Source organism: Merops nubicus, unplaced genomic scaffold (genome assembly GCF_000691845.1).
Source record: "Merops nubicus isolate BGI_N331 unplaced genomic scaffold, ASM69184v1 scaffold3522, whole genome shotgun sequence".
NCBI classification, from domain to species: Eukaryota; Metazoa; Chordata; class Aves; order Coraciiformes; family Meropidae; genus Merops; species Merops nubicus.
Window position 1 is genome coordinate 70,539 of NW_008591390.1, and position 16,834 is coordinate 87,372.

Here is a 16,834-nt window from a genome sequence, read left to right on the forward strand (position 1 = left end):
CAAGGCATTGTCTGGCCCTGGTCAGTTCCAGATGCTAATCTCTGATCACTGTACCATATTTTTTGTCAGAACTGGGATTTCTGCCTCAAAGGCAGAAGGAACAATCACCAGCATGTGAGAAATGCCGGGGGCTTTCAGGGGCAGCCAAAGCCCAGCATGTGGACCCAGAATGGGGACAGAAGAGCTCTTTGGTGATGAAGGAGGAATTGGGCGTTGCTTGGAAAGATAATTGAAGGCCTTCACGGGAGGTAACCCAACCCACTGAACAATGTGAAATGCCCCTTGTGGTTCCTCCCTACAAGAAACTATACAGTTTTCTTTCCCCAAAACCCAAGTCCTGTATTCTCATGAGGAAGACAGATGTTATTTATGTGAAGAGATGCCTTCCTCTCACAGAAGAGAATGAGGTAAATGCAGAAGGGAGTGAGATCAACGCTTCATCAGCCCGGCTTTGCTTTGCAAGATGAAGCTGACATCCATGGATGTCTAAAAAAGTCCCACCCTGGAGAGCTGCCAGTCTGCCTGAGGGCCCTTAGCTGGTAACATTTGAAAACAAAGCCATGGCTTGTACTGCTGCTCCCTTTCTCATCGTGCTTTTGTGTCCCATAAAGCAGGAAGCACTCCCACAGGAGTTGTGCCACAATGCTATGCCAGCTGCACCACAACACTTGATGAAAAGTATGGCCCTGGTGGGAACGAGCACTCAGGGCAGAGTAATGCTGAAGTCGTAGCTGAGTATGATAATCATGGTGTCAACACTGGGAAGTCAAGTGTCAAAGGCAAGAGGCTGGGGGCCAGTCCTTGGGTTCAAACTGTTGGCATGATTCCCCTGTGCCAGCTGTGTCACCCAGTTCCAACCACACCCTGACCAGCAGAAGGAACAGCTGAAGGAGGCTCCATGTGGGACATGCCAAGGAAGCACGCCTGCAGCAATGAAAGTCAGCCACAGACCAAGCTGTGTTACCTCTTTAGCACAGGTGAGCCTGCATTTGAAGTACCGTTGGCTCTCCAGTACAAGACAAACTGGAGTGGATAAAGGAGAGGGTGACCACAATGGTCACAGGGGACTGGTACACAGGACATACAAGGCGAGGCTGAGCACTGGGTTTGTTCAGCCTTGCGGAGGGAAGGCTTGGCTGGCAAGGGTGGATCTAATTGACATCTTCAATGGCCTAATGGGGTTGTAAGGAAGATAGAACCACACTATTCTGAGAGACACAGTGAAAGGATGAAGGGCAATGGACGCAAACTGCAACATGGGAAATTCCAATGAAGTATTAGGAAAGGTTTTTTATCATGGGGGTGATCAAGCACAGGGACAGCAACCCAGAGAAGTGGGAAAACTCGATGCCTGAATGTGCTTGTAACTGGCCTGGAGAGGACTGTAAGTAACCTTATCTAGCTTTGATGTTGGCCTTGTTCTGAGTAGCACGTTGGACCTGACTTCCAAAGGTTCCTTCCAACCTGAAGAAGTGTGCAAGCCTATGAATAATATCAACTACTGCATCATGCAGCCAGACGAAACCAGAACTAAAATTTACTAGAAGTATAGCACAAATTCCAGGAAATTTTCACAGTGGATTTATTTATTGGATAAGTACGATCTTAGACTCACAGAATGGCTGAGGTGGTAAGGGACTTCCACGGATAATCTAGTCCAATGCCCTCTGCTGAAAGCAGGGTCAGCTACAGCAGATTATTTAGGACTCTCTTCTCATGTTTTAAGCATCTCTGAGGATGGAAACTCCACAGTATCTCTCAGCAACCTGGGTCAGTGTTTAACCAACATGCCACAATAAAAAGTATTTTTCTTTTATTAAATGGGACTTTCTGTATTTCAGTTCATGACCATTATTTCTGTCCTGTCACTGGACACTGCTGGAAAGAGTCTGGCTCCATCTTCTTTACTGTCACATCAGGGATAAGATCCTACTGAGCCTTCTCCAGGCTGAAAAGTTCCATTTCTCTCAGATGTTCCTTACATCAGAGAAGCTCCAGTCTCTTCATCATTTTTGTGGCCCTTCATTGGACTCTCTTCGCTGTGTCTGTATCTCTCATGTACTGGAGAGCCCAGAACTGAACAGAGAGTACTTCAGGTGTGGCCTCACCAGTGCTGGATAAAAGGGGAGGATCAACTTTTTGGAAATAGCTTTTTTTTTTTTCCCATAAGTGGAAGTGACAAGTGGCTCCCAGATGAAAGTGTGACCATTTGTGAGGAAGTGAGAGAAGCTGTGATGGCAAGAGATGGATGGAGTGTAGTCTCCTTGACTCAAGTGAAGAATTTCTGACCTCGATTTCTTGTTGCGAGTAGTTCCTGCCCCTGCCCGTGCTTTCCAAATGTGACTTGTGGAAGCTCACAGCTGCGTCTGGGGATCAGATCACGCGTGAGCATTGATGGTAGCTTCATTTTTATGCAAGAAGTCTCTAGATGGCGGGAGGTAGTATTTGGCCAGGCCTTGCAGCAGGCCCCTGCAGCAGGAGATGAGTGGCAGGAGCGTAGATGGCATGTGCGTTCAGCATTGCACACACATAGCAAGAAAATTGTTGCAATGAGAGCACAGTTTTGGTTCAGGAGCAGCAAAGTCCATTCCCAGGTCTTAAAGAGAACCTCTAAGAAGGAGTCCATCCTTCACAAGGCAAAACTTGCAGTCTGTTTTGTCTAAAGCTTTGAAAAGTTCTAAGTAGAAACAGACAAAGTGCAAATACACAAAGTGCTCCTGCTGTGCTTTCTCAGGAGATACTTTTCCTAACATTGCAGGCACTGTGATCTTCCCCAGAGCACTGTGGGCAGCAAGAACCGGTTTATCTTGCAGTAAGAGTAAAGGCATAACAGACCATTTCCATGAGGCTTTCAGACTCTTCTTGAATGTAGTTGCTGTAGTGTTTCTGCCTACCCAATTGCTTTCCACACTTCATCCTTCTGAAGGTCTTTGTTCTGAGAGCTGCAGGTCCTCTTCATACATTAAAAATATGAGCTGTGTTTATTTTAACTGCTAATAGAATCCCCATAAACTTTCAGTGATTCCCTGTCATGAACCTCCATTTTTTTCTCTTCATTGGCCTTCTCCCTTCTGTAACTGGTGATTCTTTCTTGGAGCTGAGTGGAGCACTGACTGTGTCATGAAAGCGTGGTCTAAGGTATATCCAAAAATGCTTCACAATGGAGCAGTCAGAGGTTGGTGTTCCTCCCTGGCACCCATGGGCATGATCTGTCTCGTCCCACTTGTGGTCTTCTAGCAGTTGTTTAACCTGCCTTGGCCACACCTTTCTTACCTAAACAGAGATGTTAATGCCACAGCTCTGTAACTCCCCTCAGAACAGGCAGTAGCAGCATTTCTCCCTTCCCTATGATTAGTAGCAGCACGAGGGAATGAAACAGAGGAAATGGACAACAGGAGAGTACCTGGGATTGCATCTTCTCCACTCCTCCAGCTCACCCTGCACCCCTGTCTTCATGCTGGCCCCTGTCCTGCCTGGTTCCGGCTGCATTACTTCTGTGTGAGTCCTTCTTATGCTGCCCATGGGTGTCCCCCCTGAGCAGGAGTGCTGACATCCCACCTCTTCTTTGTAGCAAACTCATGGTCTGGATTTAGGCACTAGTGAGTCACATCTTTCCCCCAGGCTACGTGTGCCATCACACTGGGTGGTGAAGATGGTTTTGGCCAGCCTCGGAGGTGGGTATGCGTGGATCAGCTGCAGAGAGGAGAGAAGGAGCAGCTCCAAATGGCTCCTCAGAGTGTCCTGGCTGCCCTGCTTTTTGCTTGCAACAGCCTTAAGGAAAAGAGGCCATCTGCAGAGCTGCACCCCTCATCCCACCAGACCTCCTTGGGCAGATGCTGGGAGTCCTGTTCCCCAGGGAAGGACAGAGTGAGAGCGCAAACCCATGCAACATGGTGATCTGTACAGGCAGAGCCACCTGAAGGCATGAGTGTACAGATGAAAAGCTGCAAAGAGCAGATACACTACAGATTTTTGTGCTCTGTACTGAAACAACAGAGTATGTAAATACAAGTCAGCTGAGGTTGTGTTTAGTTTATGCTGCTAATCAGCAGTGAACAAACAAGAGAAAATGTTTCCATGCTGTGAATTTGTTACCATTTCCTCTCCCTGAATGTGAGAAAAAACCAAGACCTTCAAAATTAACAGTATTGTCAACACTGGCTTTAGGCAGCGTAACCTAAACAAAACAGAAGTAAGTAACCAGAACAATGACACATCCATTAATTTCAAGTAGCACTCTGGGTTATTATCACCTCTCCTGGTTTTGGTTTGGGTTTTTTTGTATTATCCTAATCTGAATGTTTACGTTTCAAAACTGCACACTGATAAGCAGTATAGTGCATCAGCCTGTGCTCCTGTGCAGAGCATCCATGGTCATGCTGCAGTCCATCAGCTCTCCTGACAGTTACTCTACTAGTCCTCAGTCTTCAAAGGCTCAGGGCTGATCTTTCAGGCAAACATGGCATGACTTCCAAAGTGATGGAGAACCTTCCTCTGGTGGAGAGGCTGGTAGTTTCCAGCTTTCCTGCTTGCTTTTTGCACAGAAATGGTCGAGGTTAGGTCAGAGTTTCTTACAACTGACCAGCCATTTCCCAGCTGCCTTTACTGCTGCTGTGGCTCTCAATTTGCATTTTAAGATGATAGAATTTTTTGAGATTTTTGGTTCTCCTGCTAGAAATATGCTTTAAGATCTTTTGTTCCAAAGAAAAGTTCACTTTGGTTTCTTCCTTTTGAAATTTTCTTTCAAACATTTTTCTAGAATCATATGTGCTGAGAGATCTGCTTGGACTGTTTTTCTTTAGAAGTACAAAGGCTCAGAAACATGTAGCAATGTGTTGCTCAGAGTAACAGAAATGCCATTTATTCATACAGATAGTGAATTCTTCTGTATATCTGGAGTATATTATAATATTGTATACATCAATCAGTATATCACATCATGTTTGATTAACCTGTACTGAAAACAAGATTGCTTCAAAGAGCTGTCGTGCAAGATATAGAGACATAAAAACTTTGTAAGAATGGTTTGAATTGCATCTGAGGAGAAAAATGTATGACACTGAATTACGTAGCAGATGTACAACACATGGTAATATATAGCAAATAGTTAGTGAATCTTAGTGATACACTAATGTTTTTAACAAGAGGATTAAGTAGGCATCAGAAGCGTTATGATGCATAATGCATTTTGCCCAAGACTGAGTTTGTGTTCCAGGACAGAGAGGACATGAGCTTGCTGCCATACTGAAGACCTGTGACAACACAGTTCTGCAGACTTCATAAGGTTATTGGACCTGATCAGTCCTCACCTCCTTCCCTAGATTGCAGTAGAGAACCTTTTCACTTCTTGGAAATGCAAAATGTGCCTTCTGAAAGCTGACATTTCCTATTAAAAACAAGGCATTAATTAGCAGTAGTTGCTGACAAGTTACAGTTTCACTTCAGAACATTTAGGCATCTTAAATTTAAATTGGTATATAAAATTGGACAACTAACTGCTTACATGTGCAATGAAGAAAATGTGTGTGTTTGGGCTCACACTGCAGTTTCTGCCTCTGTGTGCTGCCAGGAGGGTTGAGCAGCTGTGAGAATATCCTCACATGGTGTGTCAGGAGAGATGTCCCTGTTGTGCTTCACCTGTGAGGCTCATTACTTTTAAGATTGGAAGTGACTATAAAAACCTGACTATTTTAGAAAGAGTGAGTAGTGGGTTTTTTTTTTTTTTTTGTTTGCCATTTCCCCCATTCCTGACTGGGCCTAGGAGACTGTTCTGGTCACACAGCAACTGCAGCTTTCTTTACATGCATGTTATTGCTGTGTTTCCCTGTTTTATGGTATTTATTTGGCTCCTGTGTTTTATGATGTTGAATGGGAAATTGGTTCTCCTCCAAGATCTAAGCAAATATCTAATGGGAAATAATATACACCAGAATATGTAGATGTGGTTCAACAGAGACAGTCAAACCCTAGATGAATTGCAATTCTTCCACTTAGGTAGGAAGCGGGAATCTTAATATCTGTAATGACCATGGAGAAGTCAACAGAGCAGTGCTGGGTTTACATATGGCTCCCTTGCTGTGCAGGTGCTCCAGTTGTTGACTCTGTCAACATGGACAGCTTAACGCACTCTTGAACTCCAGAAAGTGTCTCAAGGAATAGTGCATCTGCATCTGAACATGTCTTGCTTGCTTAGACTTGTCTTCCAGAGCTTCCTGCTTTTTATATAGAGCTTAAACAGGCCACGTTCAGACACATGTATTTGCTTATCCAGTTTGTGAAGCTAGCAGAAGCTAGCCAGCTCTAGAGGGCTGGAAGCCAACTACACAAGAGACTTTGCTGTTTCTGAAAACAGTCAGTCAATCAGTCACATGCTTTTTGCAGTGTTGTATGATGAATACGTCATATGAAGTAGCTACAGGGGAAACTCCTTATAATAAATGCTGGCACCCCTACCAACGTTTGATATTTTATTCTTGCCAATGGTCTTTAAAACAAACTGCACTGTACTTCCAGAGCTTCTGAGCAAATAGGCTCAGACAGTAAGTAATTATAATCTAGATATGCATGAGAAGGAATTGGAGGGCAGAAGTGATTTCCCATTCTCCAGAAAATACAAGGGAAAAAAAAAAAAAAACAAAAAAAACCCAACAAAATTATGAATGTTAATGTGGGTGTTCAAAGGGACTTTTTGCAGGTCTGCCATCAACAAAGAAAGGGATTTGAGCTAGGACAGTGCTGGGGTTGTGTCACAGGGAGATGTGGAAGTTATCTAAAGCCAGGGGACTTTGCTTTATTGTATCCTCCCTGTGCTCCTGGCACAAGGTAAAAGAGCTGCCAAATGCCAAGACCTTCATTGGACCTTTGCTTTCAGGAGCCAGATTGTGTCTTTCTATGGTGGTAGCATAGGTGGTTGTAAGAGAGATAAAGTTATATAGGTATGGGTAAGATGCCTTAAAAGTGTCCTTTGATGGCAAATAAAATTGAGACAGGCCCATAGCAGACTGCAGGAAAGACCTGGAGATGAGAAGAACCCAGCAGAGCCCAAGGACAGGATGGTTAAAATTGCCTTCCCCTTCTTTTGAGGTTGGTGTGAAAGAAGAGTAGCAGAAAACTTGGCATTTAGTGTGTGGGAAGCTGACTTGTATGTAAGTGGGAGGAAGAAAAGTTAATTGCTGAGTGGGAGGGAGGCAGAACTTCACACTGGGAGGTTTTACTTATTTTATGGGGTTTGCTCTGGGCTGTAGAGCTTTTATGTGTCTCTGAGGAAACATCTAAGCTGGCTTAAAGTTCTGCTGAGTTGGAAAAAGGACAGAAGTACAGTGAGCTGAAGATAAGAAAAAATGCTTAACCCAATTTAAGTTTACCTTTTATGTAAGCCACACATTCTTCGTATACCAGTATTGGCTCCTCCACCCACCCACTCCCAAACCTTTCAAAGCACTGAAGTGTCACAGCAATTTTTTTCTAAAGAACACTGCAAAAGTCCCTGGAAATCTTAAACACACACACACACACAAAAAGTTACATTCCTAAGCCCTGCCATTTCCAGGATGTTTGGGACAGGGACAGAAGTCCCTCAAGACTTTAAAAGTCATCAGCTTGGTTTGGGGTTTCAGTGGTTTCGCTGTTTGGCCTGTGCTGAGAAGGCATTCCAAAATACACAGCTCCTGCTAATGCCACTGCCAGAACACTGCTCCCTCACCCATGAATGAAAGAGTCTTCTCAAATATACGAAGTAGAAGAAAGGGCCAAGAGTGGAAAGCCTGAAGACATAACACAGCCAGAACATTTCTGAGGTGGGTGCCTACAAGTTGCATCCAGACCATGGCTGGCTAGGGTGACTTTGTGTCTGCTTTGTACTGCCAGTACAATGCAGGCTGGTATGGGGCAGCTCTAACCCCGTGCTTTTCTATCCAAATCACTTCCCTTTGTCACTGAGATATCTAATTCCAGATCTGAGTATCCCTTGCCTCTTGGAATCCTCAGGTGAGTTTTCTGAAGTAAGCAGTGTCTACAACTGTAGCTCATTTTCCACTTCATAAATGCAATGCAGAAACTAGAATGCCATTGAAATATAGACCCGCATTAAATACCCTGTTTGGCACTTCGAGGTGCTCTAACAAGCCCTTTAGAGCTCCATGGAGTGCAGCAACCAGCAGCAGAGCCGTAGCACCCCCATCTCTGTTAAGTCTCACTGTGAATCCACTGGTTACCAAACACATGATCTGAGTCCAGCAACTTCTGACAAGGAAAAGCTGAACTATCTCAAAACTTCTGAAATGTAATGTTTCCTTCAGAGCAGGGGTGTTATTCTGCAAGAGGAGCAACAAAACCACTGGTGTATGTGATGTATGTATGTGCCATATGTCAACTGTGAGCACATGGAGGTACAAATGCCTCATGGTACCTTTCTTTCCCCTTCCACCGAGGCTTAAGTGAAGTTCCACGGACATGAAATTGGTGTAGACACAAAGCTGGACAGTATTTGCTTATTTGCCCATCTCATTAGAGGAACAGTGAAAGCAGCTGGCTTTTTATATTTATTAATTAACGATCCAGCCCAATTCAGAATGATGTCTCAAAACCCAGTAAGAACAAAAGCAGTGCTGCTAAAGGTTTTGCTGCTGTAGCTGAGGTGGGCATTGCCTCAGTGTGCAGGCACTCCACAGACATGGGGTGAGGGACTCCACCTGTGCCCAGGCCTTTAGCAATGTGCCTGCCTGGCAGCCCATTTGTCTGTTGGTCCATTGACAGAATGCGCTCTGTCCTCAACCTCCTTTGGACTGCACAGGATCTCTGGGCAACCTGTTCACCCCCTAGACTGTCCTCAGGGTGAAAAAGCTTCTCCTTATATCCAGACTGAACCTTTTTTATTTCAATTTACGTGCATTGTCTCTCATCCTCCCACTGTAAACCACTGCAAAGAACCTGGCTCCATCCTTGATGGAGGTTACCCTTCCTGTAGGTACCAGGGCCTGATACCAGGTGTCACTGAAACCATCTCTTCTCCAGACTAAGAAGACACAGCCCCCTCCACCTCTTCTCACAAGACAAGTGGTGGCCCTCCACTGGAATTTCTCCAGTTTATTGATGTCTTCCTAGTATTGGAGTATCCCAAAATGGACAGCAGTCTATCAAGTGCTGAATGGAAGGAGCAGTCACTTCCCTTGATCTGCTGGCTTTGATCCTGCTTATGCAGCCCAGGGTGCTGTTGGCCTTCTCTGGTGCCTTATGCCAGAAAGAGCAGAGAAAGCAGTCTTGACTTTGCTCATGCTTAAACTAGTCACTAATTTTATCCCACTGGACCTGAGAGCAGAATTTGGGATGCAGGAATTGATCTTTTTCTCTCGTCATGAGCTGGGGAGGAGAGTAACACAGGGATGCAGACACCAATTTAAAAAAATAACTAAAATGCTGAATACCAGGAAAGCTAATGAATTTTTTGACTGCTTCAGAGGATGAAAGCAGAGGAAACTGCTATTTAGCTGAGCCACACAGCTAAGTCCAGCTCGCAGCCATACAGTAAGATCTTGCTGGGTCTGCACCTCCTCCTAAGAAGGAGGACCTAGCACCAGGTCAAAGTCCATAGTGCTGTCAGCCTGGGTCTTTAACTGCTCATCCATTTTCCTACACCCGTATGGCTAATGACCACAGCACCAGCCATGAGTTCACTGCTGCAGAAGGGACCTGTACTATCCCTCTAGGTTTCCTCAGAAGTGCTGCCTTTTGAGGTCCCCATGCTCCCTTTGCTAGTGGGTTATGTCCCTAGATGCATGACTATACAGAGTCCCTGGCCATACTGGAGCTGTAGCCACTATTTCAAAATGTGAAACTGATATGAAAATTTAGAGGTGTGGTAAAATGATGGTTTTATGAAGACCATGAGAGCCAAGGGAAAATTTTTGTATTCCTTTGTCGAGTTGAGCTGCCAGTTCAGATCTGTGATTCCTTCTTCATGTACTTTGCACTTATGGTGGTACTGCCTGTGAAACATCTGCACCAGCTCGAGGACAGCTGCCCCCAGCAGCCTGGTGGCCTGGGAGGACAGATGCCACCAGAGAACAGGCCACTGACAGCAGCATTACTGGGATCAGGGGCCTGGAGCGGTGACGTTATATTTCAGAAAACAAGAAGGTTCAAGTTACAAATCTGCTGAAGTGTTGACTGGAATGGACCTGGAAAGGTTAGTAGTTTCTGGTAATGCATCATATTCTTTCCATCTGCATTAAACTTTTATTGCCATTTCAGCAAAGTCTGGTTAATTTAATTTCCAGTGTTTTTTCTTCCCCATGATGTTCTCTGCTCTTTGGGGGTCTGACTAATAGCAGAAGTGCAACAATTATTTCCACTGTCTTCCTCCTTGTATTTGCAGCCAAGTGTTGCTGATCTGGAAGGTTTACATAAGTATAACAAGCATCCAGATCTCTGCACTGGACCCCTAACCATTATGGATTTTTCTGATCATTACTAAAAAGATCTTTTTTGGGGACCTAGTTCTTATGTGCATGAGCAACTTTCATGAATTTATTGACTCATGGGCATTTGCAGGATCAGATCATGAAATATTTGGCTTGCATTCAAGAAATTTCTCACTTAAACCAAGGAGTCATGTCTTTATGGATCCAGGAAAAGGTTTTGGGCCATTCAAGATGAATATTTTGAACTCTTGTCAGGGATGAGAATCCATTCCTGGACAAGGAGGCCACAGCACATAGGAGGTACTATCTTAATTTAGAAGAGAGATTGGAAAGAGGGAACAATTTAGCTAGCCCTTAATCTTAGAGTGTGCTGTTTAATTATTGCAAGTAACACAAAATTGCCAAGTATGACACTGTAGTTCTCACACCAAAGATAGTTGTATCAATTAAGCATTTTTTTAAACAGCAAATTTAGAGTTCTTTTCATTTCCATTCTTGAGCTGGAGCATTTTGCTCTCACAAGGTTTCCTCCGAGATTTCAAAAGCTGGGCTGAAGAAATAGAGTGTCTCTGGTACTCTTCTGCTACCTTGATTTCAGAAGTTACAGGGCAAGGAGAACACCAAGCACTGCAAGAATTGCCCTCAAAGAGGGCAAATTTGTCCTTAAAGAGCTGACAGCGCTGCATCTGGGCAGCACTGAGCCCTTGCAGAGCAGGTCAGTGTTGCCCTGTGCTAACTGCATCTGTCAACCTTGTAGGGCTTGAGGTGGGTCAGCAGTCACAGAGAAGAGGGGGGTTCAGTGCTGTCCCCCTTTGCTGCCTGCTCCTTCAAGCAAGAACAGTCATATGAAAGACAATGAAAATGAACCTGAACTAGTGACTCCTTTCAAGCACAGTCCAGAGATTAAGTGATTGATGTTTTTACAGGCTGGGTGAACTGCAAGCAGCCTGGCAGTCGTTTCCCACATCCCAACAGGTAGCTGTCAGCACCTGAGCACAAGCTGAGGTGGTGGATTTTAGCCCAGATTGCTAGCACCGGTTAGGAAAAGGTGATTGGAAAGAGCTTTCTTCCTCTGCCTTTCTTCATCATGTCAGCTTAGTATTTAACTCCTCGTTAACCACATCCTGCACACTCATTTCTACCCCCAGGTGCTCTGGATGGATTTGGATCATTATGGTTTGCTTGTGGGAAAAACAGCTGGAGTTGCCTATAACGTCTTGACGGCAGCCACGTCTGGCTTTGCAGGCTCATTTCCCATCTGGTGCTAGGGTGGCACATCCTGACCAGCATTGCTGTAGCTGGGAGCACCGTGGGTCTGTCTGCTCTGATGGGGACATAGAGAGGAGCTGTTCTGCTGCCCCTGCATTACAGCTGCCTGGGGCTGTGCTGACACCAGCACTCAGCTGGAGCAGAGGCTTGCTTTTAAAGTGTCTTCCTTCTCCATGCACAACTGGAAGGATTTGTATTGCAGACTGGCCTCAATAAGTTCAAACTGGGCTCCTGCCAGGTGAAACCAGGATGAGAGTGATCCCTGGGGATGACTGTAGCATGTATCATCTCCTCCTGGGCACCCAGTCCTGGCTGGAGCTGGGCTGAAGAAAACCCCAAGGCGCTGTGTAGTGTGGGGCAGGTCCTCAGCACTGACCTACTCTGCAGATCTGCTCCAGCTGTGCTGCACTGCTTGTTGGTGCACATGAAGCCAGGGCCTCCTCCAAAATCCCCCTTGGTTATGAACTGCAGAGTTTTGAAAATAGCTAAACATTCCTCAGGGTGGTTACATACACCAACAGGAAGGCTAGGAAATAATAACTAAAAAATAATCCTGCACACAGAGAGTGAAGTAGGAAATCTGGCTTGGATAAAGGCGGCACAGTCTTGAACTTTCACCCAGCTTCAAGCTGCACTTTCATGCAGTTCAGAGAAAAGTCTTCACCTTGCCTTCCTCTGACCTCTTCCAGAACCACTTCCACTCCTGACAGCCTCCTCTGGCTCTTCATTGCTCTGCTGCTTTCAAATCCCCTTGTAGCATCCCTGTGCCAGTGCATGGCATTTGAGGGTGTTTCTGCACCATTTTGAGATCTCAGAGCTATTTGTCTGAATTTTCCCTGACCTATCCCAGGCTAGGGATCATATGTTGGAGAAGAAATAAAGCCCATGGAAATACCCTGAATGAGGGGTAAAATCTTGCCCTTACTGAAATTCACAGGAGACTTTTTTGACTGGGCAAGATTTCATTCTGGAGTGCTGCTTGCCTTTAGCATCACTGCGAGGGATCAGTGTGCAGCCACAAGTTTTCAGTAGACTTCAAACCTGAAATGTGAATGAAATGCATGCTAGGGAGTGTTGAAGAAATCCATTTAAATGATATTTATTTTAGTACAAATAAAACCATTTTCCTCCTCCTTCCCCACGACTCCAAATGGTTAAAACAATTCCTCAGAAAAAAGTCAATACTTCCAAAGGATTTTTTCACACAAACATGAAAAAAACCTCAATGCTCACCTCGTGTGATGGTGGTCATGGCATTTGCCTAGATGGAGGGTCTCCAGCATCTGCAGCAGAGCTGCTGACACCCGCCCAGGTGGGCGGATCTCCTGTACAGTCAAGGAGACATAGGCACTTTTATGGAAAGACTCAGCTTGTCTTGAATCAGAGGAGGGAACTAGCTCTGGGCAAACACCTGAGTGCTGGTGCCTACATGCTTTCTAGAGATGGGACTGAGTTGCCTAAGCACAGGCCTGCCCCTGACATGCAATAGTGTACCTTGTGCGGTCCCTAGACACTGCCCTGGAAGGCTGTAGGTCACCCATAGGCCTTGTGTTGTATCTACCAGCCCCATAGGGTGCCCACTCTTAGACACCTATGTTTAGGGAAGGGAATGAAGGTGAACTGCATAGGTCTGTAGGTTCTGATGCCTCCATGGGGTAGCTCTTCACTCAAGCTTTAAATGTTCTCACAGGCACTTATATGGGGACACAAACATTTAGATGCACATATCTAGAGATAAATCAGTCCCAAGCTGGCCAGATGGCTCTTATCCTAAGGTTTTCTACTGATTTCTGTTGCTCTATGCAGCAAAGTTATGTTGTGAAAAATTGCTTTTAGGCAGCAGTATAGCATCTCAAGTTAGGTGAGATGTGTGCCTTTTCAGAGACTTGAGGTCAGACTCTTCCTGTATCTGGTCCTGATCCAGGCCTGAGCATTTGGTGCAGCTCTGAAACCCTACCACACGCCACAGATTCAGAAAGCCTCCTAATATTGAAGTGAGAGAGCAAGGGGTCTGAGAAGCCAAAGTTCTGCCTGGGACCACCACTAATACACAGGGAGCATCGCTGAGAATTCAGAAACCTGGACTATAATGGAAGCAAAACATTTGTCATGGCTTCATTGCGTTTAGGATATCGGATGTGTGGTCAGAATAACCTCAGGATAAGTGAGCCTAGAGTCACTGATAGCTTGCTGAGTGAAACTCAGAGACATCCCAGTCATCTCAGGCTGTTGCCTTCACAGGGTCATAGATAGGGCACTGCCAATACCTTAGAAATCCCCACTTAGCAGAAGATAAGTTTTGAGATAGAGATGTTTTAATAATGACTCCAAGGACAACAAACATGTTAAGGACAAATTTCTGGATGACTGCAGACACAGGGTTTCTCTTCTCTTCCAGAATTCAAATGTTGTAAGGTTAGTTACTATTTTCAGACTTCAGTTGTTCAATTTTTTTTCTTGACTGGAGAGGAATGATGAAAAACAAGAAATCAGTAATCATGTTCTACATCTGTCTGGCAAATAGTTTCTCCTTCTTACTGTAAGTGTGTTCAGCAGCTCTACACCTCTCCTGATCTGAGAATATTTAGTGAATAGCAAGGGTGAAATATATTGACTTCTAACTAACTACATTAACCTTGCAATGAGAAAAGCAGAAAAAGAGAAAACTTCAAAGTTCCAATTCTTGTATGCCTTGGCACATTACTCTTTGTTTGTTATCTGTACTGGTGTAGTGTCTGCATCAGGGAGCAGTAGCCTGCTGTGCTTTGGAAAGTGGCTAACAAATATATCCCAGCCCCGCGGACCTGACAAGTGAAGTCAGAGAAACTGCAGGGAGTGTAAAATTGGTAGAATTCAATTGACACGTAACTGGGAGAAAGATAAACTTTAGGTCAAGCCTGCAGAGGAGAGAGAGTAGAATCTTTGTTTTCAAATGACAAAGCTGTAGGAAATAGGATACAGTGGAAGCTGTTTTCAACACTGATTTTCTTTATCACATTAAACAGTAACTTTTGTTCTGGACATCTTTTTCTACTCTGGTGGTGGTTTCCTTTTGGAAGCAAATTACTTAACTGGTTTACAGTTCAAAGGCCCATTTCTCATATGAATGATGCATGCACAGAAGGGCTGAGTGGGAGAGGCTCCTCCAGCCTCCCAAGGACTGTCAGGGTCTGACATTCTTTTCTGACCAGAAAAGAAGAAATGTTGAAGCCCTGGAAAAAAAAAAAAATGTTCAACAAATCCAAAGGAAATGAACATTTCAGACTGGGTGAGTGGATTCTCTGCTTTCCAAATGTTTATTTTGATTCTGACCTTTTAAAAAATGTTTCCAAATGTTTTTCCTTCTCAAATAACTTACCAAACCTTTCAAAAGGAAATGCCATCTCAAATGTTAGAAAGCAAATCCTTGGGATGCCAGAGTGTCCAAATATTCCAGCTATCCCCAAACTTTTTGCACTGGGACATGCATGGGTGAGAGCTTTGTGCAGTGGCAGCTCCTTGGCAAGGCGTGGGGATGGCTAAGGCAGGGAGTGGCAGGGCTTTGCCCATGGCATGGTTCCTGTGGCCAGGCTGGTGCTGGCTACTCTAGCAGAGGCCAGCCCCGAAAGAACCTGCACCAGCTACCTGAGCAGTCTCCCACTCCACGCAGAAGGTGTGTGTGAATGAGGTTTTGACCTACAGCCATAGGCACTCACCTTCCTTCAGTGGCTGCGGCAACGCTGACTGCTGGAGGTACTCACAGCTCTCACAGCACCCCTCTTTGGTTGCAGTTTGCTTCTGACCACGTCAGCCCTTCTTAAAAGACAGGTGTTGCCTCCTGTTCCTTTCAGCCATGACCCACGTATCCATTCAGTGGAGAGATGGGGGCTTCTTTGCTTTCTGTTCATGCTGCCTGCCACCGTGTTACTTGACAGAAAACAGGTGAGGGATGGTCCAGCAGCCTGCAGGGGCATGTGAAGCTGCTGTGCAAAGGTTCCTGGGTCTTGGGGAAAAGTAGCCACCTTTAATGATATGAAAGACTTTCTGAACTGATCCTAGGATAGGATTCCTTAGGTCTAGGATTGGGTCTCAGTCTGATCTTTAAAACAATTTTGTCAGTTTTACTCATCTGCCTACAAGAAAAAATGATTCTCCAGCTTTTCTCCTCTGAAGCACAATTCTCGACAGCTTGTAAGCCCTCAGCAGAGTTACATCACATTCCCAGCACCTTCCAGGCACCCCAAATGTCAGTTACCAGAACCTCTCTCCCCTAAATCCTTCCAAGCTGGGCTCCCTTACTCAGTGGTTTTGGCTGCCACAGGGAATTTATTGCATGGTCTTTGATGGAGCCTGAGTTCTGCTATCAATCAAAGGAATATTTTACTGCCACCAGAAAAAGAAATAAATTGTGGGATACCTTGAAAAGTTTGGAAAATTTTGTGTCTTGGAAAGCAAGTACAAATATTTAAGGAGAGCACACCCAGCTCTCCTGTGGGTTATCACAATAACCCACCTTTCTGAATTGGAAAGGACAATAATGACTGAATGAATCTCCTCAAGAGCTATAGTTTCAGAGGTGTTTATTCTCATTTCATCAAACAAGTGAAATCTTGGACTGCAGTCATTTCCATGACAGAAAGATTAAGCCTATCTCTGCAGTTTAATGGGAGAAACTCAAGTTGGCAAAAGAAGGACAAGTCTTTATGGCAGTCAGCAGTTTTGAAGCTCATTATCTCTTTCTTTCAACTCATAAGACTGTTTTCCCCATAAATATTTCAACATCCAGGAGAATGTGGCAGGAAGCCAGAAGCACAGCATGCATTCAAACCTGCTCTCATAAACTTGACTCACACTGAGGTTGTCCTGAAGCCTGACACATCTGTCAGTATTATTTTACATAAGCTGGAAGACAAGGAGGAGAGAGAGCCACCTCGCTCCCTCAGATGCCCAATGTAATTGGTAAACCTGGCTGCCATCCCTCCATCTGGACCGCTGAAGTGAAGCCAGGCGTTTGCCTGTTGCTGCTGGTGGTAAGCAGGAATAATACCACACACTTTCACATTCTCTTGATGTGGCCACTGAGAAAAACTGTCCCAAACAAGATCTACAGGGGAAAGGCACATTTTTGCAAGAGAAGAACAGTTGAGCTTGCTCTCTTTCACTGCAGT